This window comes from Zingiber officinale, chromosome 4B (genome assembly GCF_018446385.1).
Source record: "Zingiber officinale cultivar Zhangliang chromosome 4B, Zo_v1.1, whole genome shotgun sequence".
Classification (NCBI taxonomy): Eukaryota; Viridiplantae; Streptophyta; class Magnoliopsida; order Zingiberales; family Zingiberaceae; genus Zingiber; species Zingiber officinale.
In genome coordinates this window covers 124,786,919-124,812,030 of record NC_055993.1, presented here as the reverse complement: position 1 = coordinate 124,812,030, position 25,112 = coordinate 124,786,919, and the positions used below count along the sequence as shown (strand labels likewise).

The window sequence follows — 25,112 nt, the reverse complement described above, 5'->3', positions numbered from 1 at the left end:
CGCCTGAACTAACCTTTTTCTTGTATGAGAAAGCTATTGAAGAAAAGGAGGTCCGAGCGCCCGGAGCTAGTCCAGGTGCCCAGAGCAGGCTCGCCCAGGCTAGTGCCTAGGGCGCCCTGACGGTCTTGGCACCCGGACTCGATCCAAGCGCTCAGACTCGGTCCAAGCGCCCAAACCCGAAAAATTATCCATAAGATGATGTGGAGCGCATCGATTGACCGAGCCACATGGTCCAGGCGCTCGGAGGGGTTCCAAGTGCTCGGAATGGACCTATTTAAAGTTCTTTGACCAGGAGTTTAAAAATATCAATTGCTATGACTTTCATTCTTACTCGGTACTCTGAAAAAGCTCCTACGACACTGTGAAGCTCCTTCGACAACCGACGACCAAGACTTTCCTATTTTCTTTGTTGTCGGTAACTTTTATTTCAGTTCTTGTATTTAACTCTTGTAACACTTTTTTGTGAACTATTAGTAGATTGCCTAACGAAAGCAGTCGACGAGTGCGGGTCTTGGAGTAGGAGTCGTCGAAGGCTTCGAACCAAGTAAAACTTAGTTTGTTAGCATTGTTTTATTTTCTTCTGCTACGTACTTTGATTTAATTCGCTCTCGATTTTCAACGATCACTATTTACCCCCTTCTAGCATCATTTTAGATCCTACAAGTGATATCAGAATGGGTACTGCTCTGAATTGGTGCAACCACCAATCAGGTAAGGGGTGATTTTTTTTCCCTCTCTCTTTCGATTTTTTAGCTTTTTCGATATAATCCAAATTGGTACAATTACCTCTTTGGATAATTTTTTTTCCGTTGCAAACTACTTTGAATTGATACAACACCAATCGAGTTTTAATTTTTTTTCTCTCACACTACTAATCTAAGATCTAGTCTTGGGATTTCTTTTCTTTTTTTCTTCTTTTGTGTGCAAGGTTTATGACCCAAAATGAGGGATACAGTACCGTACGTCCTCCCCTCTTTAACGGTGATGACTTTCCATATTGGAAGAAACAGATGGAGGTGTATCTGAAGACTGACTTCGACTAATAGTTCAACGTCACCAAAGGATACAAGGCTCCTGTCAACAACGCTGGAATTCCAATGGACCTGGAAAATTAGAATCCAAAAATGAAGAAAAAGGTCCGAATTGACTTCAAGGCTCTCAACACAATCCAGTGCGGCTAACAAAGGAAGAACTGAACCGCGTTGGCCCACACAAAAGCACGAAGGAACTATGAGATAAACTCATAGAATTACACAAGGAAACAAACGATGCCAAGGTAACCGAACTAAACTCACCTGTGAATAAACTAGTTAACGTTAAAATGCGGGACGAAGAAAAGATGACTTGGGATGACATAGATCGAAATCATATGACTACCTCGCATTGATGGCAATGGAACCGAAATTAGAAAGCGAGTCAGAGCAAGACGACGAGTCCAAAGATGAATTAAGACACGAGTCCACAATCATTTCCGAAGGTTCAAACGAGGTATCTTCTATCCCATCCTCTAATTTTTTTAGAATAATTACATGTTTAAATAAAAATGAATTAAATATGAAAAATAAAATGAATCACTTCTTGAGGAAAATCAACACCTTAAGGAACAAATTGAAAATAGAAATCCAAATAAAGATGTAACACTTGAGGAGAAAAACACAAATTTAAAAAGTGAAATTAATAAACTTAAAGGATTATTAGAAACTTTTACCACTACATCAAAAAATTTAGATTTAATTCTTAAAACTTAAAAAGTTGTATATAATAAGTCCGGGCTTGGATACAAGTCCAGCTTAACAAACAAAATCTTTATATCATTGATAAGTCAAAACAAAAACTTAACTAAAGCTTGAGTTCTGAAAGCGAGTCTAACCACGCAAGTAAGACTCAATCAATTCTATGTACCTAAAATTGAAATTCATTATCTAAAATCAAATCCAACTAAACCTATTAACTTAAAACTAAACCAAAATAAACCTTCAAAGCTAAATTCCAAACTTAAGAATCAAATCAAATCAAATAATTTAAACTTAAATAGAGAAAATAAATTCAAATCAAATAACTTCAAAACTAATTTAAATTACCATCAAATCTATTTTAACTATAAAAATAATTGACGTAAACCTAAAACCTAAACTGAAAAGTTTAATAATTCAGAGGGAGACTCCAAATTAGTTGGCACCTCTAAAATAATACGTTACCTGATAGGATAATTAGGATTAGACCAAAAAGGGATAAAAGTTTAACTTGACAAATAGTACTGGAGAAGTTTTGGATGATAGTAGGTTAGGAAAATTATGCCTATGCATATCTAGGAAGATATGGCTTCAACCTGGTATATTTGGCTTAGTGGAACTAAGTGAAGCTACCCCTTACCAATCCTAACTGGTTAGACCAAACTTTTGTTATTAAGTTCAGTGGATAAAACTATTTGGAAAACCTCGAAGGCGTGGTTACTCTAATGATGTCCAAGCGATTCACCATAGCTTAGAAGTTTATCCAAAGAATACCTGTTTGTTGAACCCAAAGCTAAACTTGAATCTAACACAAGTTTAAACTAAACCTTGAAATTCAACTTAACTCATCTCACAAAACTATAGAATCCCTTTTTCTGAAAACTTAGACTAGGTGAGATGAATAAGGATAAAATGTAAAATAAATTAAATTAAATTAAATTAACTTTTATTAAATTAAAATTAAAATCAAATTTAAATTAAATTAAATCAAAATCAATCAAGTTAAGTTCACACTTAGCTAAAAATTTACTTTTCTTAATTTTTTTTAGGAATCTAATTAGATATTGGACAATGGTTGCTCCCGACACATGATTGTGGATCAAACAATGTTCATAAAGTTAACCTTCAAAAGACTAGGAATAGTTGCCTTTGGAAACAACGGCAAACTGAAGGTAATTGGAATAAGTAACATTGAATTAGAATCCAATTTTGTTATTAACAAAGCAGTCCTTATTGAAAATTTTAAATTTAACCTACTCAGTGTTAATCAATTGTGTGACTCAAAGTATAAGGTTAGGTTACATCCACTAAATGCTTAATTAAACATATGAAAGACCCTACAATAAAACTAAAAGGACATGGGAATAATAACATTTATACAATTAACCTAGCCAACTCCTCACTTATGTGTCACTTGACATAAAAAGAGGAAATCTGGCTATGGCATAGGAGGATGCCCCCACACTAACTTTAGAAATGTCACCAAACTAAATAGTTTAGTTAGAGGACTACCAAAACTATAACTTAGACTCAATAATTTGTAATACTTGTCAACAAGAAAAATAGACCAAATCAACCCACAAACTAATTAATCAAATTCAAACCAATTCACCACTTGAATTATTACACTTAGATTTATTTGATTCACATGGGATTAAATCTATTAATAAAAACTTATACTGTCTAGTAATAATTGATGATTATTCAAGATTCACTTGGTTAAAATTCTCAAAAAAATAAAGATAAAATATTTGAAATATTTAGTAATTTTTGTAAACAAGCTACAAATGAAAAAGACTCAAAAATCAAAAGAATTAGAAGTGACAACGGTGGAAAATTTAAAAATCATAGGTTTACAAAATTCTACTTAGAAAATAGGTACCATCAAGAATTCTCATGTCCTTATACACCTCAACAAAACGGAATAGTAGAAAGAAAAAATAGAACTCTCTAAGAAGCCACTAGAACAATGCTTAATGAATACCAATTACTAAAATACTTCTGGGCAGAAGCTATTAGTACAACCTGCTATGTACAAAATAGAACAACAATAAATAAATAAACATAATAAAACTTCATTCAAAATTACTACAATAAATTACCTAATATTAAATACTTTAAGGTATTTGGATGTCCTGTTTACATACTAAACACAAGAGAATATTTAGAAAAATTTACATTAAAAGTAGAAAATAGAATCTTTGTAGGGTACTCCTTAAATAATAAAGGATATAGAATTTACAATAAAACTACTCTAAGAATTGAGGAAACAACCAATATAAAATTCGATGAAATTACTAAAGAAACTAACTCAACTCAACCACAATACCAACCAATTGATTTGACTAGAGCTAGCACTGATCTAGGGGGAGCAAGTGAAAATCTAATAGACGAATATGAAAGTGAACAAAATCTACCACAAGGAAATGAACAAACACAAACTGAGGCTACAACAATAAGAATTAGCTTAAACCACCAAATTGAACAAATTATAAGTGACCCAGACCTGAGAGTTCAGACTAGATCATCCTTTAGAAATCTAAGTTAAATATCATTAATCTCTAAAATCAAACCCAAAACAGTAGAAGAATCCCTACTCGACCCAAACTGGATCATAGCAATGCCGGAAGAATTGGCCAAATTTGAGAGAAATGAAGTCTGAGACTTAGTACCACTACCTGATAATAAAAAGATAATAGAAACAAAATGGATATTCAGAAATAAACTAAGTGAAAATGAGAAAATTGTTAGAAACAAGGCTAGACTAGTAGCCAAAGGGTTTAGTCAAGTAGATGGACTTAACTATGATGAAACATATACTCTGGTGGCTAGACTTGAGTCTATTAGAATGCTACTGAGCTATGCAGCTCATAAAGGTTTTAAACTTTATCAAATGGATGTGAAATCTGCCTTCCTAAATGGGCTAATAAAAGAAGAGGTTTATGTAGGTCAACTACCTGGGTTTGATAGTATAGATTATCTTGATCATGTCTTTAAACTTAAGAAAACCTTGTATGATCTTAAACAAGCACCTACGCCCTGGTATGAAAGGCTGACCTCCTACCTAATCTCTAAAGGGTACAACTAAGGTCAAATTGATCCAACTTTATTTGTAAAATTAGTCAAATAAGAAATCTTTATAGCCCAGGTGTGTGTAGACTACATAATCTTTAGTTCAGCCAACTCAGAATTTTTATAAGAATTTATAACTTTAATGAAATAAGAATTTGAAATGAACCTTGTAGGTAAACTAACTTACTTTTTAGGATTACAGATTAAACAAACTAATGAAGGAAATTATGTTTACCAACAAAAATACATCAAAGAATTACTTAAAAAATTTGAAATGGAAAATATCAAAGAATTAAAAACACCAATGGCAACTAACACAACCTTAGATAGTGACCCAAATGGAAAACCCGTAGACCTAAAATGCAATAGGAGTGTCATAGACAGCCTTTTATATTTAACTACAAGCCGACCTGATATTTTATTTGTAATTAGTATGTGTGTTAGATACCAAACCTGTGCTAAGGAATTCCACTTAACTAATGTAAATTTTTTTAAAAAAATATTTAAAGGGTACAATAATTGTAGGAATATAGTACCTTAGAACACCTAATTTTGTAGTAATTGATTACTCTGACTTTGATTATGCCAGTTGTAAACTAAATCGTAAAAGTATAAGTGATGGATGCCAATTACTTGGATCATCACTTGTTAGTTGGTTTAGTAGAAAATAACATTGTGTTGCGTTATCTACTACTGAAGTCGATTACATAGCAATGGGTAAGTGTGTACTACAATTGTTATGATGATGTACACATTAAAATACTTTAACTTGGAATATAAAAATATAAAAATCCATATTAATAACATCAGTTCAATTAACTTAATCAAAAATCCAGAGAAAGAATCAAACATATTGAAATAAAATATCACTTTATTAGAGATCACGTCACCAAAGGAGATATTGAACTCAACTATGTTGAGTCCAAGTCAAATTTGGCTGACATTTTCACCAAATCACTACTAGAATCTGAATTCGGTAATTTACAAAGACGACTGGGAATGTGTACGATATACTAGTTTTTTTTTTACAAATTTTCTAATGATTTTCAAATCCTAGGAAAATTATTTACTTATGTTTTCTAAAAAATTTTCCATTTCTTTAGTGTTGAAAAATTATTTTAGCCTTAATTTAGATCAAATCCATAGAAAGTATGATCCTATAAATCTAAGAAACGAGCATCTCACAAACACACTAGGTTTACCTTGATTGTGTATTCATAAACATAGAATGGCATGAGATGCGTAGGCCTCTTGTCTGGACTTCAGATGCTTATATTAGTACATCAACATAAGTTTGGGCATAAAATACCAAAATACAGTGATCAAGCTAAGCAATCCTTTTTAATAAACAATAAGTTAGATCAAATCTTACTTAACTTGACTAACCAAATAAACACTGCTATCCTCTATATAAATAGTTAATAACTAACAGTTAGACATGTACTACAAATATTAGAAATTAAATGGTTATTTTTTAAAGATATCAAATTCAGGAGGAGGATTTGTTTAGATAATTTTAAAATGATTTCATTTTAAACATCTTTCTTACTTTGAAAAATTTTCTTTGTTTTTTAAAAAAAGTACTTTAAAAATTAGTCTTAAAAAGGTATTTTTATTAAAAAGACCTTTGAATTTTTCTTAGAAAATTTTACAAATATTTACTTTTCTCAAAAGATTTCTTGAAAAATTGTCTTGAAAAATGTTTTAAAATACTTACATCTGACAAGTTTATATTCAAAACCATATTTCAAAATCTATTTTGAAAATTACTTTAGAAATTTTCTTGAAAATGTTATGCAAAAACTCTTTAGAAATTATTTTGAAAAAGAGCATTAAAATATTTTTAAAAATTATTACTTTTGAAATATTTTCAAACTTACTTTGGAAAATTTTCTTTAAAATTGCTTTGAAAATCTTCTCTTAGAAAATTACTTCTTTTAACTTCTTTTGAAAATCTTTATTAGAAAGTTTTTTTAATTACTTTGCAAATAATTTCCTAGACAAGTATTAAAGCATTAGAACTTACTTTTATAATCTCCCTTAGAAAAGTTTTTTTTGGAAATCACTTTGAAATTCTTACTTAAGAATTTTGTTTAAAATTATTTTAACAAATTTACTTTAAAATTTTTTCAAACTTAAAGAAGTTTACTTAGAAAAATTTACTCCTCCCTCAAATGAATCTGGAACAACACTTGTAATTTTTTAAGTAGTTGGTTTTCAAAGCCTTGTTTCAAAATTCCTTAAAATAATTGTTTGAAACTTGCTTAAAGAACTAAGGCTGCAAAATTCTTTTTGCTAAACCTTTATTTAATTATTTATGATTTTTACATTTAGTTTTTGATGTATGCCAAAGGGGCAGGATTGTGAGTTAGGCTAGAAAAATCAACTCGCTTTAAATATTTCATGCTTAATACTTACTTTATTGCTTTATTGTATTTTTTTCTAACTCTAACCCAGGTTGTCATTACATCTAAAAGGGAGAGATTGTTGGTGCAGGTTGCACTAATAATTTGATTTTGATGTATGACAAATAGGTTAAAGTTAGATGTGTTGTTTGTTTAACCCTTTTATCAAGTGTGTAGGAGTTGATTGATTTGAGAGACCTGTCACCAGGCTGAAATCTAGCTAGGTCCGCAGGACCCGATAGCTGGTGCGAAGTACAGATAGGTCGGCGGGATCTGATATCTGGCGGGAAGTCTGATTGGTTCCACGGGACCTGACAATCGGCTGAAGTCCAGTTGGGTCTGCGGACCTGACAACTGGTAGGAAGACCTGGTGGGTTGAAGGCAAGTCAAGTGACTGCAAGTGGTAAACGAAGGTAAGCAACTGGAAGAGAGATCCAGTGAGGACGCGTTACCCATTGAGGGAACTGTAGTTATCAGTCCAGCTTAGGTCCATTTGGGAAACCTAAGCTGAGACATTGACTAGATACTGGTCTCGGGGAGACAAAATCTAATTACTACTCATATTTTATTATGCTGTGCTAACTCTGTTTTGTATAGTAAAAATATCACCAGGACTAACCTTTTTCTTGCAGGAGAAAGCTGTTGAAGAAAAGCGGGTCTGGGCGCCTGACTCAGGCACCCGGAGCTAGTCCGGATGCCCGGAGCAGGTTCACCCAAGTGGGTGCCCAGGACGCCCTGACTGTCCGAGCGCCCGTACTCGATTCATGCTCCCGGATTTTAAAAAATCATCCATAAGCTGATGTGGAGCGCGTCGATTGACCGAGCCACGTGGTCCAGGATACCAGAGGGGTTCTAAGCGCCCGGAATAGACTTATTTAATGGCCTTCGACTAGGAGCTTAAAAACAACAACTGCTACAACTTTAATTCTTACTCGATGCTATGAAAAAGCTCCTACGATGCTGTGAAGCTCCTCCGACAACCGGTGATCAAGACTTTCCTATTTTCTTTATTGTTGGTAACTTTTATTTTTAGTTCTTGTACTTAACTCTTGTAACACTTTTTGCGAACAATTAGTGGATTGTCCAATGAGTCGTCGAAGGCTCCAAACTAAGTAAAACTTGGTTTGTTAGCATTGTTTTATTTTCTTTCACTACGTACTTTGATTTAATTCGCTCTCGATTTTCGACGATCACTATTCACCCCCCCTCCCCTGTGCCCTTTCTGATCCTACAGGAGATATACAGATGGGTCCTGCTGTAGGCCGATCGGTGGTCGCTCGATCGGGACACACCCACTCAGCTGTACTGTGCCGAGCCATCTCCCTTCGTTTAGCTTTCCCATTGTCGGAGGACTGCCTCTCATCCAGACGGGCTTGCCTCTCTCTCGGCGAGGACGGCAGCCGAGGGATGCACTGGCTGTTTGTCTCTTAACCTCGAGTCATTTGTTTAGCTCTGCTCGTTCGCTCGGCTGAAACTTGCCCGTTTAGCTGACTTTGACTCCTTCCTTGACTTTGACTTCCACGTCAGCTAGTCTTCCTTGCTTTGGCCTATCTCTAGTGGGGCCCCCTTCATTACCGCATCACAAGCCTTCCCCTCAAGTTTAGTCGAAGGAGGCTATAAGTCTGACTGATTGGATGAGTAGTATGTTCTAGGGCTCTTCTTCCGGCTCAGATGCTCTGGGATTTATAGTTATCGCTCGACTATCATCCTCAATGCGTAGGAGTTTCAAGCTACCGCTCGACTGTAATACCTATTTCATAAGGGTTTATAGTCGTTGCTCGACTATGATCTTTGTTGCTTCAAGAGCTTATAGCCATCGTTCGGCTTTGATCGTCTTTGTTCAAAAGTTTATAATCGCCGAGAGACTGTCATCCTCAATGTGTACAAGTTTCAAGCCGCTGCTCAGCTTCAATACCTATTTCACAAGGATTTATAGTTACCGCTCGACTGTGATCTTTACTGCGTCCAGAGTTTATAGCCGCCGCTCTGCTGTGATTAGTTGTCGTTCGACTACGATCTTCTTTGTTCAAGAGTTTATAGCAGCCGCTCGACTGTAATGCTCCACTGTCACTCGGTGATATCATGACCAACACTTAGCCATTTTTTACCTTCTTTCTAATCTCTGCTCCAGCCGCTTAACCCACGTAGTACCCTTTGATTGCTGCAGATGCCACTACAATTTCTCGAAAGTCATTCAAATTCTTGAACATTAATGCAAAACATGCTTATTCACGCCCTTTAATCATGCCCTCTGCTTTCTCATTAATGTCACATATAACCGAATGTCACGTGTCACCCTTGCACGTCGCCGCATAGGTGATGTGATAAGTAACTGTTGAAGCTTGATGTGATGATTGCCTTTTCAAATTCAATGGTCACGATGAAGTCTTATTTTTCAAAGCCCTCGATCGGATAGCTAGAGTCGATCGTCCATAGGGTTTTTAAACCCTTAACTTTTTTCTCTGCCCTATCATATTCTTAGTCTTCATCCCGATAACCTCCTTACTCCCCCTTCTCTGTTCGTCGCTAGCGATCTTTTCTTTCTCAGTAAGTTCCTCTATCCATCCGTTATTCCATGGTCGTCTCTCCTTCCCCATCCCTGACTATCCTCAGGTTGTGATATACCTCCACCGAGTCTAAATTTAATGGCAATGAGGTTGATAAGATGAAACTAACTTATCGCTTCCTTGACGGTTATCAAATCGCCATGCCCTCTACATACGATCACCCTCATACGCCCCCAACAATTTTTTGCCTTTCTTCAAAGACCAATTTCTTGTCGGCCTATGCTTTTTTCTTTCATCCTTTTTTTGGAGGTCTTTAGATATTTTCACATCCCCATGCATTAGTTAGTATCCAATTCCTTCAGACTGCTCTGCGGGGTTGTGGTACTATTCCATCTGTACGGGATTCCTCTTGTGCCTCATGTTTTTCATTACTTCTATTACCCGAAGCTTTATGAGCTGGGTACCTTTCTCTTCTAATCCCAAGTGGGTGATATATTTTTCTTCGTTTTGTCGTCTTTGAATCTAACTGATTTCTCTTTATTTTCTGCAAATCGAATCATGAACTGCACATTGTTGAGCGACAAATGCAGGCTCTCCGATACAGACATTAATGCCAAAGGAGTGGCTAAGTTGCAGAGCTGCGGCCTGTTGCCGGTTGAGCACTCGGACGAGCCGACCGACAAGGCAAGGGGAAGCCGGACGGCTGCCAGTGAGGCAAGAGGAAGTCAGGCAGCGGTTAGCAAGGTAGCTGCTCATATTAGCGAGCTGTCGCCCGAATGCCCATCCATGGTACTGGTCACGGTTCCATCCGTGTCGGTTATGTCGGGTGATCCTTTGATCTAACAGCGCAAGTGACACTGAGCGGAATCCTCTTCCCGTTCGACGACTTCGGTTTTGTAGGCCCGCGCTCCAGCGACGAAATCCTGGCCTCCTTCTGAGACAGGGCAATCTTCTACTTCCACAATTCTTGAGAGGGAGGTTGCACTACCAACTCCTCCTTCTTCGGACAGGATGCCCTCGCTGTCCACACTGCTGTCCGAGACAATAATCACGCCACCAGTTGTGCTACCGACTCCTCCTTCGTACTTGGTATCCACCTCAAACTAGATGACTAATCCAAGGACTCGGCCCTCTCTCACACATCCACTATGAAAATACTCATTCTCGGAAATAATCCAAAGGCAGAGAAGTCTCATACAAGCTCACACACAAAGAAGATACAAGAAGACAAAGATACAAGCTAATACAAATGAAATCTTATAAGATTTACAATGATGAAACATAGCTTTCTCTCTTATTGCTTATAGACACCTCTTAATCAACTTGGAAGTGCAGCAATACTTCTCTCTAAGTCTCCAAGAATCTGGTGTGTGCCTGTGAGAAATGTGGACAACAGAGTTCTACTAAAACAATACATGAAAAATCCTTTTCTAGGGTTATCCTTGGCGCCTTAATCGATACAGTACATGAAAAACTCTTTTCTAGAGTTATCGTTGGCGCCTTAATCTATTAAGAAGCTTCTTAATCGATTACCACATCAACAACCTTCATAACAACTATTTTTCTGAAACTTAATCAATTACCCTAATCGATTAAGCCTTCCAAATCGATTAGCCTAGTCGATTAGGAAGCTTTATATCCACGCGGGAATTAGCTGTAAGCGATTAAGCTTTCCTACTTAATTGCTTACCATAACTACTGTTTCCCACAGAATCAACCTTAATCGATTAAGGCTTGCTGAATCGATTACTCTAATCGATTCAACTTCATTCAATTTCTCACGACAATGAGCTTAAGCGATTAGGGTAATCGCATAAGATATGGTAATTGGTTACCAAACTCTAACTTCCAAACCTAAGTCTAGGACTCCTTTATCCAATATCCAGTCAACCGTGACTTGTTGGGACTCCTCCTTGCCTAGCATCCTATCAACCTTGACCTGCTGGGATTTCTTCACCAAGTGTCCGGTCAATCTTTTGACCCGCTTGGACTTTTCTCCTCGTGCCAAGTGTCCAGTCAATCTTGTGATCTACTTGGACTTTTTTCCTCATGCCAAGTATCCGGTCAATCCTTTGACTCACTTGGATTTTCCACCTTATGTCAAGTGTCCGGTCATCCTTGAACCACTTAGACTTTCCATCTCGTGCCAAGTGTCCGATCAGCCTTGACTCACTTGGATTTTCAAATGCCTAGTTTCACTCACCAGGACTTTTCACCACCTAGCTTTACTCACTAATACTTTTTATCTTGCTTCACTTATTAGGATTTTCTCACTGCTTAGTTTCGCTTACTAGAACTTTTCACCTGACTTCACTCACTAGGATGTTTCATCTGTCTTGCTTCACTGATCGGGACTTTCCAATTGTCTGACTTAACTCACCAGAACTTTTTAGTTCAAGTATCTGGTCAACCTTGATCTACTCGACTCTTCTTATGTCAAACTGATCAACTTTGACCAATCTCCTCAATAGATAATTGCATATGCAATCTCCATATATTATCAAATATCAAAACTCAAGTTTAAACTAACTCAAGCTTAGTCAACTTTAGTCAACCTTGACCTAGGGACAATTGCACTAACACTCTCCTGGTCTATTACACGATTTCAATATTTTTCATCTAGTGAATTCTTTCAAAAAAAAATTGTCATCTAAATTATCATAATTCCGTGAATAAATTATAATAGTTTTAAAGTTTTTACCTTATCAATGTATCTAATTGGGTTGTTTTTCTCGACTTTGATCCCTGAAAAATAACTCAATCAAATACATTGATAAGGTAAAAAAAATACAAAAATTGAGGCAATTTAGATGACAATTTTTTTAGATGAATTCACTAAATGAAAGATATCGAAATCGTATGGTACATCATGGATTATGGACCAAAAGATCTGAACGGAATCACATGGCCTCACATTAATAATCAACAGGGTAACTGGTTTTTAGCAAATCTTCAGCAACACATGAGTCTACATGGCTTGGAAGGATACAAGATAAATCCTTGTTGCTACTATTGTTTCAACTAAAGAAACCTAGCATTTCCTAGTTTTATATTGTGCGCAGCATCATTCGGGTCTTTATAGCTATCTCCATGATTCTTGGTGATGGTCTTTATAAAGTACTCAATGTCCTCACCAAATCAGTGCAAGCTTTAGTTTCCGATTCACAAAAAGTCCATTTAAGCACCCTTCCTGTCTTGCACGAAGTCCATATGGCTAAACAACCAATCGTTTCATATGACGATGATAGGAGAACTGAGGTATTCCTCAAAGGTCAAATCCCAAAGTGGGTGGCAATTGGGGGATATGGCATGCTTTCCTTAGTTTCCATCATCACACTCCCTCACATCTTTCCTCCACTCAAGTAGCACTTCATCTTGGTTGTCTATGCCTTAGCTCCCGTTCTAGCTTTCTGCAACGCCTATGGGTGTGGCCTTACAGATTTGAGCATGGCTTCGACCTATGGAAAGCTTGCCATTTTTATCTTTGGAGCTTGGGTAGGTACCCACCAAGGCGGTGTGCTTGCAGGCCTTGCTTCCTGTGGTGTCATGCTGAGCATTGTAGCTGCTGCTAATCATCTAATGCAAGACTTCAAAACTGGGTACTTAACACTTTCTTCTCCGAGATCTATGTCTGTGAGCCAAGTAATTGCCATGGGTTGTGTGGTCGCTCCGTGTGTTTTCTGGCTTTTCTATGGAACTTGGCTGCCATCAACAGATTTGCTGAGCATTATGGAACTTGGCTGAAGCAACAACATAATTTGTCAATATGTTATATATATATTTTCCCCAAACTATTAATTAACTCTTATCAAGATTAATCCATATAATTTGCTTGAATGTAATATCCCCTTAATTTTCTTATTAATGACATTGAAGTTATAGTCACTTGGATTGCTTGGTCTAGTTAGTAGTAGCATGCTACTATCCAAGATCATGGGTTCAAATCCAAGGAGAGGAGGAGAAAGACGAAGAAAGAGGTAATCTAAAATGGATATTATTTTTATTGGTATTCTCTTATCTCAAATTAATTTTAATAAAATTATAAAATTTTGAAAACTTCCGTTAGACGTGTTTTTAAATATCTATATTTGTTCATTCCATCTCTTTTTTTATTATTATTATTTTCTAAGTATTCCACAATTGAAACAAACATCATTGAATTATATTTTATTTCCTATAATTTTAATTATATGATTAAAATTATACATAATCATTAAATTTTTAAACATACTGCTAAATCATAATTAAATAGACCCATTTATAATGGTGGGAAATAAGGGATTAACTACTATTTTAGAAAAAGAAATATTATTTTGGTTCATTTTCAAAGGATACATAAGGATTTGATGTTCATTATAGTATCAAAAAGCTCATTAAATCTTTTAGAATAATAAAAATATTGCCTACTTAAAGTTGATATATCTATTTTGTTTTTTAATTAAATTTAAGGACATTTTAAAACTTTAAAATTTTTTGATCAAAGTCAAACAACTTTATATTTCGTAAGTTCTCCCTCAGTATACATGTAGTTTTTTTTTTTCACAAAATTTTGACAAAGTCCACTCAGGTACATCTAGGAAGCTTCATTAAGGGTTTTTAAATTAGGTCGTGATTATTTTATATAATTTCCCAGATTAAAATGATGAAACTTTGATTTACGTATCATTAATTTTTCTTAGAAGTTTTTATAAATAAAAAAATATTTAACGTTTTAGTTCTTGATATGTTTGAATGGAGAGATGGTGCACTAGACATATTGTAAAATACCGGGAAAAAAAAAAGAATATTAATAAGGGAATTTTCCGAAATTTTTGGACATTTTTCGGGAATTTTTCGGAGCTCGTACGGACGAGTTCACGGGGATAAAAATGGAGCCCAGGGAAGCCTATTTAGGCTACCCCATTTAAGAGAGGAAAAGTTTGCTTTTCTTTTATTTCTTTTCTTTGTTTGTTTTTATTTTCTTTTCCTCTGGTTTTATTTGTCGCCGTTTCCCTCTTCTCTTGCCCGAGTCCTCTTCTTCCTTTTCTCCCCGACGCCGCCGTGCCTCTCCTTGCCCTAACTGCCGGCCGACGGTTTCTTCTTCCCGAACGCGGGCGGCCCGTTCATTTGCCGGAGCCCTAGCACAGCCGCCCGACCGCCTGCCCGAGCCAAACTCCTCTCCTCTGCTTGCCCTAGCCACTCGACGCCACCACAGCGATGCCGTCTGTGCCCAAATCCCCTCTGCCGCCGGCGACGAGAGCCACCGCCGACCCCCTGTCGCCCTAGGTGTGGAGATACCGAGCACTAGCCGATCGCCTCTGCCCTAGTTGAGCAACACTGCCGCCGATCGAAGCCTCTCTCCATCTTCCTCCTCAGCCTTGTATCGGCTGTTGTCCCTCTCTGCCCTAATGTTGTGATCCTTGCCCTCTCCACTGCACAGTGCCGACGCTGACCCACCTTCACTGGCCACTAGGTTCAGCCGTGCCCTAGGTCTTTCACCAGCACACCTCTGCTCGGGTGGTTTCCGGCCAGGAGCAAGAAGGGTCAAGTCTTAGTTCTTCCTGCTTGGTCCGATTATTTACAGTAAGGTAAAAGATTAGGTGGTCAGGTGGGTTGTGGTTTGATTTGTGGTTCCATTTATTGAACTAAACATGATCTCAGTGGGAAGGATTTCAGCAGGGGGATTCGGTTCCGTGGGGACTTCGTTTGGTTCTAGCAGCACTCCAGTGAGCAGTTCCTTTGTTCCAGCATCAAGAGGGGCTGTGAATTGAGGTATCGTGTAAATTTTGATACATGATGAGTTAGGTTTATGTATAGTATTGGATTGGTATTGAATTTAATCCATTGCTTGTTTTGTTACATGAGATCAATTCCATTTCTAAGGAAGGATAAGGTTATTAAATAGGTTTGGAGATTTTTATTTAGCTATATAGCTAAATACATTATCTGTTTGATAATACAGGACCTTGATTCGAGACGAGCATCTCGACGTTCGAGTTGGACCTTTCTATTTACGGAGGCGGGTACTTTTGACTTATTGTCTTTGATATGCTTAGTAATTAAATTAACAAGATGCATTAATTGTGTTTCTTACTTGTTTCAGTTAACCCAATACATGCTACCTGTTGATTGATTGTTTGTTTACATCTTGTATGGATACGTACCTGATTCCATGCTCATGGGTAGTGATATAACCATATTTTACCATGTCGGGACCTAGGTTTGATACCTTATAGGATCGATACCTTGATATGATTCATTCGCTTTGGTGCACATTATGATATGTCCGGAGATGGTTTAGTATATTACCATGTTTAGTGACACGCACCATTCGCATGATTGCATGTTGAGTGATTGATTGCTCCTTTATTGTCGAGCACTTTGCCAGTTTCATCACTGTTCGGTGATCCTCATGGGTAGCGGGACACAGCGTGGTAGACGTCGGTTTGACTCTTCCGGTGCTCCGTTGATCCGCTCGTGGGTAGTGTGACGCGTGTAGCACGTTAGAGATTCCTTCCCGTCATAGTGTACCGGGAGATGAGCATTAGCTCCCCATTTATGATTTAGGGTAGAATGCGTATGTACTCGACAAAGATCCCGTCCACCGATCACTCATCGTGAGTAGTGTTCTTGAGTGCACCACTGTCACCCACTTGGTCCCACTTTTGTTGTGAGTTGGTGGTAGCGTCGGTGACCGTGACATCGCATCATACGTGATGCATTTATTGTTCAGGTTTGTGTTTGTTGCACTTATACGCCGCATTGCTTGATACCTTGATCGATACGCATGTGTCTTCTATACCTTCTGATGCTTTGTCCTTTTACTGGTCCCTAGTCTGATTCTCTCTGTCTTCTTGGTTTGTAGTTACCTTTATCTTTATCGGAGGACGCATGATTAGTCAGTGTTATTTCTTTACTGCGTATCAATTGTACTGCCGAGTGTTGGACTCACCCCGCCTCCATTGTTGATATTTTCGGGTTGATGCTGTCAGGAGAGTTCTAGGTCCCTGCAGACCTCGAGGATGTGATTGGTTTTCGTTTGGTTTCCTTTTTCTAGACTATTTGAACTTGTTATATTCTGGATTTATTTACTTACGGACATGGTATAGATTTTATTATATCGATGGATTTGGTTTGGTTTTATTCTACTATATGCCTGCCTAGAGGATATCGGTTTGAGCTTTCTGAGTGTAGTGGAGTAGGTGAATTGAAGTGTATTATTTTCTTGTTTGATTATATATAACTGCGTGGTGATGTTTTATTTTGTTGTTATTATTCCAACCGCTATTTGTGAGATGTAGAAGATTGTCTCTCGTACAGGGAGATCTTCAAAATTTTCTCGACGGGGACTCCTCAGGGCGTGACAATTTAGTGGTATCGGAGCCAGTTTTACGATCTTTTGTTTCGTATTTTTTTCGAATTTATCCGATACCAATTTATTCGTATCGAGCGATAATACACGCTGTGTTCGAGATTTATCGGATCTGGTTGTTGGTATTCGGATATTTGGGTTAGCTGTTTGCATGAGTCAAACCGGGCATTATCGGATTTTCGATATGGTTGTGTTTCGATTTATTTGGATTTATTCGGATTTCAATTTGTTTCAATTTAACCATTTAACCCTGGAACATCTCCAGACGTGAAATAGGTATGTTGTTATTTTATGTTGGTTATATTGTATTGATATCCGTAATTTAATTTAACAGATATGAGACGATCTACTCATATTCTGCGAGGCGTGGTGCTGGACGACCACGTGAGAGGACCACGGATCTCCGGATATGCGGAGATGCCCATCGTTAGTGAGCACCGTCGATCGCGGACTCGGGATCGTGGAGCATCGGCTCTCAATCCCGATAGCTCCGTGAGATACCTATTTCGCCACACCGACGATCCACGCCTACCACTGCACTCATCGTGGGTACCATTGGTGTACCACATATGCTCCAGTATGACTATGGCGTATTCAGACCACCGCCACTGGACTCCACAGTACCCGACACCATGGCACCAAGTGCCCCGGTGCCTCTGATGAGCAGCACCATATCCCAGACCTTTTCACTGCACTCCAGTTGCCACCACTTTGCTTCCCAGCAAGACCACCGGCTTTATGCTCGGTATATACAAAGAAGACGGAGTTCCTCCTCCGGTTTATTCCGCGGTATCACCTCAGTCGTCCCGTCACAGCTCACTGATATTGTCATTGCACGAGCTAGGATTCCAGCCTTGGCCGAGTCGATGAAGACTCGTTTCACTATTTTCCGCGGAGATCTCGATCCGAGTATGGCCTGTCATGGATAGAGACTATGGAGCGACTTTCTTCTATACGGCTTGCTCCGAGTGGGAGAAAGCAGTGGCCGCTTACCATTTACGGGACTAATACCGTGGGTTACTCAGCGTTCTATTATCGGTGAGCGCAACGTCACATGGACCGAGTTCAGTTTTGAGAGCCGTTTCTTTCCACTATCCTATTAGATGGCTCACGACAGATTTTAGAGTCCGAGGCGTAATAATCGCTCGACCGAGTATAATATCGAATTCCTCCGGTTGTACAGCTTTTGTCCAGAGTTAGTCATGAGGACGTAACTCGCATGATGCGCTTTATGATGGACGGTTACTGCGCATGTATAGTTCACGGATTAGGATTACATCTTACTCGATGCATCAATCGAGCTTTGATGATAGAGTTAGCTCAGCAGAGAGACAGGAAAAGAAAGCATACTGGTCGACATCGTAGGTCCAGCAGACAGACAAAGATCGAGTAGTCGCAGACGATCAGTCGAGTTCTTCCGGGGTTTCTCGTAGGTCTCGAGGTTAGGACAGCTTCCTCAGACGCTTCCGGTCTCCCGGCCAGATCGTAAACACCACCGATATCTGAGTTTCCGATGTGGTTCCAGAGACCACATCACCTCAGCTTTTATTGCAAACTGCCTGGGCACCAGAGCCGAGATTGTCAGGTGAAGGCTCAGCAGGCTTCCGAAGGTCGAGCAGAGGGGACAGTCTAGTCAGTCGATGTCTCGACGAGGAGGGCGGAGATTCACACCTCACGGAGCAGCCCTCCGCAGCAAAGATTTGGCATGCTTGGACAGAGTACTCGGTGCTCAGAGCACCCGCAGTTTTGCTCCGTGACCTTATTATCCGACTCAGAGGCAGTATCAGACTCAGTCCCAGCCATCCTCTACTCCTGCACCACAACCATTACCACCTCCTCCTCCGCCAGAGACCGGTCGTATAGAGGACATGAAGCGAGCCGACGGATCCGTTTTCCGCGGGACGATTTCTATTTATGCATTTATCGTTGATATTTTGATTGACATCGTAGTTCGGATTCTTTATATCCGCACTTTACGCGGGAGATTGGTAGATTACCCATCGTTAGGTCGCGATTGTCTCACCGTCGGTGATACTTTGACGCCACCAGAGATCGAGGTTGCCGCTAGACTTTGGCAACATGATACTTACTGTAGATCTTTTAGTATTGGAGATGGTCGAGTTTGATGTCATACTTGGCATGATTGTCAATATATCATGCTACCGTTGATTGCCGGACGAGGGTGGTCACCTTCCTCCGAACCAACCCTCGTGGAGTTTCACCGGCATCGACGACGGTATCTCGATTATTTCAGCGATTCAGCGCAGGCCGTCTCGCTTGTCATGGTTTTATCGCTTGATCGATCGAGGATGAGTAGTTCGCAGCCTCCGATATTCCCTGTCCGGAATACCGATGTATTTCCGAGGAGCCGCTGTTTGCCTCCCGTAAGGCCGGTGGAGTTCGCTATTGAGTGATTCCGGAACCGCTACGACATCGAAAGCTCCGTGATCGTATGGCACCAAAAGAGTTGAACAGTCAAGGTTCAACTCCGGAGATTTTAGATGAGGATTCATTCGCCTAGTGTTTCACCAGGGGTTCTCCATTATTGTCAAGAAGAAAGACGCACCATAAGGTTATGTATTGACTACAGATTAACCGTCAGAAATAAATATCCACTACCACGGATTGAGGATTTGTTTGATCACCTCAGGTACATCGGTGTATTCTAAGATCGATCTACGATCCGGATATCATCATTGAGAGTCGAGATTCCGATATCCAAGATAGCATTCCGCACCGGATACGGTTATTATGAGTTTTGGTAATGCCATTTGGCTTACCAATGCTCCAGCAGTGTTTATGGACTTGATGAACCGCATTTTTGGAGTATCTAGATCAGTTCGTTATCGCTTTCATTGATGACATATTGGTACTCTCGCTCCGAGGAGGAGCATGCACAGTCGCACATCTTGGAGATTCTTCGACGACATCACCTGTACGCGAAGTTCAGCAAGTGTGCATTCTGGCTTGTTTTCGGGACACGTGGTTTCTAGCAGAGGTATTTCATTGATCCTCGAAGATCGAGGTCACACCGGTTGGGAGCACCAAGTCGCTCAGAGATCCGCAGCTCGATTGGCGGATATTACCGACGCTTTGTCGAGGACTTCTCGCGTATTGCTATGCCACCGACACGCCTTACCCGAAAGGCGTGAAGTTCATATGGTCCGAGGATCATGAGACCACTTTCGTGAGTCAAGCGAGATTAGTGTCGGCTCCAGCTTTGGTTTTACCTTCCGGAGAGGATGGATTGTACTTTACACCGACGCATCTCTTCATGGTTTTGATGCAGCACGCCAGAGTAGTCTCTTATGCTTCTCGTCATGAAGGAGCATGAGAAGAACTACCCAGCTCATGACTGGAGTTAGCCGCCATCATCTTTGCGAAGCTTTGGCGTCATCATTTATACGGTATCACATTTGAGATTCTCACTAATCATAAGAGTCTCAAATATATTTTCACCGAGGAGCTTAATCTTGACGGAGGAGATGGATGGAGTTCTGAAGGATCACGATTGTACCATTAGCTACCACCCGGGAAAGCTAATGTGGTTGCAGATGCACTCGGCAGAAGTCCAGAGGGACTTTGACTTGCCACTGACTTTCAACGGACTTGATTCTGAGTTTCTCGGAGTTAGGGGACCGACAGAGCGTGGTATTCTTGTTACCATGGTTGCTCATCGTCGATCGTGACGAGGATCCGAGAGGCACAGGCCGGTGATCAAGATTAGCAGTCAGATAGCTTCCGGGCAGTACACCGAGTTTACACGAGACGAGGAGGGTATTATATTCTTCCGAGGCGATTATGCGTACCTCGGTCATCCGGCCTTACAGAGCTACTCAGAGGCACACCGTTCTCGATTTGTGATCCATCCAGGAGGAACCCGTATGTATCGAGACTTGAGGCGTTCCTTGGTGGAACTGCATGAAGAAAGACATCGCGGATTTCGTAGCTAGATGTCTTGTCTGTCACAGGTGAAGGCTGAACACCAGAGACCGCATTTTAGTGGATTCCTATTCACGAGTGGAAGTGGGATCACATTACTATGGACTTTGTGGTAGGGTTGCCGAGGACGACGAGGCCACGACGCGATTTGGGTAATCGTTGATCGATTAACCAAATCTGCGCATTTCTTAGCGATTCGGAGGACTGATCCCCTGGATCGATTGGCGATCTGTATTGTCGATTATCGACTACATGGTGTTCCATTGAGTATCATTTCGGATAGAGATCCACGGTTCACGCCTCGCTCGTAGTCTGCAGGCCCTTAGGCACACTTGCTTCAAGATCCTTTCCATCCACGCATGTATGGGCGGACCATATCTGGACTTTGGAGGACCTCACGAGGTCATGTGTTATGGATTTCTGAGGCGGTTGGGAGGACCATCTCGTTAGTAGAGTTTACCCACAACAACAGCTTCCATTCGGCTATCCAGATGGCACCGTTTGAGGCGTTGTATGGTAGACCTTGGACACCCGTCCTTCGATGAGGCCGAGAGGCCCAGATTGTTGGGACCTCATGAGTTCACAGATGCAGTTGGTCCGCACTATCGACGGAGGATGTCGAGGCGCAGGATCGCCGGAAGAGTTATGCTGATCGGAGACGCAGACCATTAGAGTTCTCTGTTGGTGACCATGTATTTCGCGAGTTTCACCCACGAAAGGGTGAAGAGATTTGGCCTCGAGGTAAGCTAGCTCCGCGATATATTGGTCTTTCGAGATCTTGGAGAGGATCGGAGCAGTAGCTTACCGACCGGCACTACCACCGTCCCTGCACGATGTATTTCATGTATCCATGCTGAGGAGATATGTACCCGATCCGACGCATGTGCTGGCAGATATCCCAGTTCCAGTTCAGCCTGACATTACCTATGAGGAGGTTCCGGTACGGATTCTCGACCGGAAAGAGCGTCAGTTGCGGAACAAGACCATCCGGCTGGTTAAAGTCGGATGGCAGCATCATTCGGACGAGGAGGCTACTTGGGAACTCGAGGATACGATCCGAGCTCGATATCCCCATCTTTTCATTTGAGGTATGTGATTTATTTACCGTTCAGCATTTATACTCTATATCTGTTGTTAGTATTTGCTGATGGTAGATAACGAAATTTGGGGACCAAATTTTAATTAGTGGGGGAGAATGTAAAATACCGGGAAAAAAAAAAGAATATTAATAAAGGAATTTTCCGGAATTTTTGGACATTTTTCGGGAATTTTTCGGAGCTCGTACGGACGAGTTCACGGGGATAAAAACGGGGCCCAGGGAAGCCTATTTAGGCTACCCCATTTAAGAGAGGAAAAGTTTGCTTTTCTTTTATTTCTTTTCTTTGTTTGTTTTTATTTTCTTTTCCTCTGGTTTTATTTGTCGCCGTTTCCCTCTTCTCTTGCCCGAGTCCTCTTCTTCCTTTTCTCCCCGACGCCGCCGTGCCTCTCCTTGCCCTAACTGCCGGCCGGCGGTTTCTTCTTCCCGAACGCGAGCGGGCCGTTCATTTGCTGGAGCCCTAGCACCGCCGCCCGACCGCCTGCCCGAGCCAAACTCCTCTCCTCTGCTTGCCCTAGCCACCCGACGCCACCACAGCGACGCCGTCTGTGCCCAAATCCTCTCTGCCGCCGGCGACGAGAGCCACCGCCGACCCCCTGTCGCCCTAGGTGTGGAGATACCGAGCACTAGCCGATCGCCTCTGCCCTAGTTGAGCAACACTGCCGCCGATCGAAGCCTCTTTCCATCTTCCTCCTCAGACTTGCATCGGCTGTTGTCCCTCTCTTCCCTAATGTTGTGATCCTTGCCCTCTCCACTGCACAGTGCCGACGCCGACCCACCTTCACTGGCCACCAGGTTCAGCCGTGCCCTAGGTCTTTCACCGGCACACCTCTGCTCGGGTGGTTTCCGGCCAGGAGCAAGAAGGGTCAAGTCTTAGTTCTTCCTGCTTGGTCCGATTATTTACAGTAAGGTAAAAGATTAGGTGGTCAGGTGGGTTGTGGTTTGATTTGTGGTTCCATTTATTGAACTAAACATGATCTCAGTGGGAAGGATTTCAGCAGGGGGATTCGGTTCCGTGGGGACTTCGTTTGGTTCTAGCAGCACTCCAGTGAGCAGTTCCTTTGTTCCAGCATCAAGAGGGGCTGTGAATTGAGGTATCGTGTAAATTTTGATACATGATGAGTTAGGTTTATGTATAGTATTGGATTGGTATTGAATTTAATCCATTGCTTGTTTTGTTACATGAGATCAATTCCATTTCTAAGGAAGGATAAGGTTATTAAATAGGTTTGGAGATTTTTATTTAGCTATATAGCTAAATACATTATCTGTTTGATAATACAGGACCTTGATTCGAGACGAGCATCTCGACGTTCGAGTTGGACCTTTCTATTTACGGAGGCGGGTACTTTTGACTTATTGTCTTTGATATGCTTAGTAATTAAATTAACAAGATGCATTAATTGTGTTTCTTACTTGTTTCGGTTAATCACTGCCCAATACATGCTACCTGTTGATTGATTGTTTGTTTACATCTTGTATGGATATGTACCTGATTCCACATGCTCATCGGTAGTGATATAACCATATTTTACCATGTCAGGACCTAGGTTTGATACCTTATAGGATCAGATACCTTGATATGATTCATTCGCTTTGGTGCACATTATGATATGTCCAGAGATTGGTTTAGTATATTACCATGTTTAGTGACATGCACCATTCGCATGATTGCATGCTGAGTGATTGATTGCTCCTTTATTGTCAAGCACTTTGCCGCCATCACCGCTCGGCTCCGCGACGCCACGGGTAGCGGGACACGTAGCACGTCACTCTTCCTGCTCCGCTGATCCGCCTGGGTAGTGTGACGCAAGATGTAGCACGTTAGAGATTCCTCTCCGTCATGTACTGGGAGATGAGAGCATTCGCTCCCCATTTATGATTTAGGGTAGAGTACGATGTATCTCGACAAGATCCCGTCCACCGATCACCATCGTGAGTAGTGTTCCGAGTGCACGCTGTCACACCTACCCACTTGGTCCCACTTTTGTTGTGAGTTGGTGACTGGCGTCAGGTGACCATGACATCGTATGCATGATGCATTTATTGTTTGTGTTTGTGTTTGTTGCACTTATATGCCGCATATTGCTGGATACCTCGATCGATACGGTGTCTTCTATACCTTCTGATCGTTTCCTTTTACCGGTCCGGTTAGTATGATTCTCTCCTGCCTTCTTCTCAGTAGTTACCTTTATCTTTATCGTGAGACCGACGCATGATTAGTGCTAGGTGTTATTTCTTTACTTGCATATCAATCTGCTGAGTGTTGGACTCACCCCGCCTCCATTGTTGATATTTTCAGTTGATGCTGTCAGCTGGTCCCTGCAGACCTCGAGGATGTGATTGGTTTTTCGTTTGGTTTCCTTTTCTGTTCTAGACTATTTGAACTTGTTATGTTCTGGATTTATTTACTTATGGACATGGTATAGATTTTTATTATATCGATGGATTTGGATTTGGTTTTTATTCTACTACATGGACGGCAGAAGAGGTGAGTTCGTCGGATTTGAGCTTTACGAGTGTAGTGGAGTAGGGTGGATTTCGAGTCAGAGTATTATTTTTACTGTTTGATTATATATAACTGCGTGGTGATGTTTTATTTTGTTGTTATTATTCCAGCCGCCTGTGGCTGAGGTATTTTCTCTGGCGCAGCGGAAGCGTGGTGGGCCCATAACCCACAGGTCCCAAGATCGAAACTTGGCTCTGATACCATCTGTAACGCCCCGGCCCAAGCGGCTCCACCCAAATCGAATCGGGAACGCCACCATAATTAATCATCGGGTTGACGACTAGCTCCACAGACCACCGGAGGTTCTTTCAGCGTGCTTTGTCCTCACTCGCACGCACCCTGGAAAACTTCCCAGGAGGTCACCCATCCTCAGATTTCTCCAAGCCAAGCACGCTTAACTTTGGAGTTATTAAGTTTGGGCTCCCGAAAAGGAAGGTGCACCTTGGTGATATGGATAGTATCATCTAACCTTTTAAGTCATACTTAACCAGAATCTC

At 40.6% G+C, this 25,112-nt stretch overlaps 2 long non-coding RNA genes and 1 pseudogene across 2 annotated transcripts; all 3 read left to right on the top strand.

Annotated features, from left to right (window-relative positions):
• The window catches only part of LOC121978640, a 36,802-nt pseudogene extending 23,341 nt beyond the window's left edge, over positions 1 to 13,461 (top strand).
• Positions 13,462 to 15,198: 1,737 nt separating this feature from the next.
• Positions 15,199 to 15,717, top strand: LOC121976454. The gene is made up of 3 exons (XR_006110636.1): positions 15,199 to 15,284; positions 15,373 to 15,468; positions 15,659 to 15,717. It is a non-coding gene; the product is annotated as an uncharacterized LOC121976454 (long non-coding RNA).
• Positions 15,718 to 22,347: 6,630 nt separating this feature from the next.
• On the top strand, positions 22,348 to 23,449 carry LOC121976453. The gene is made up of 3 exons (XR_006110635.1): positions 22,348 to 23,016; positions 23,105 to 23,200; positions 23,391 to 23,449. It is a non-coding gene; the product is annotated as an uncharacterized LOC121976453 (long non-coding RNA).
• Positions 23,450 to 25,112: the final 1,663 nt, after the last annotated feature.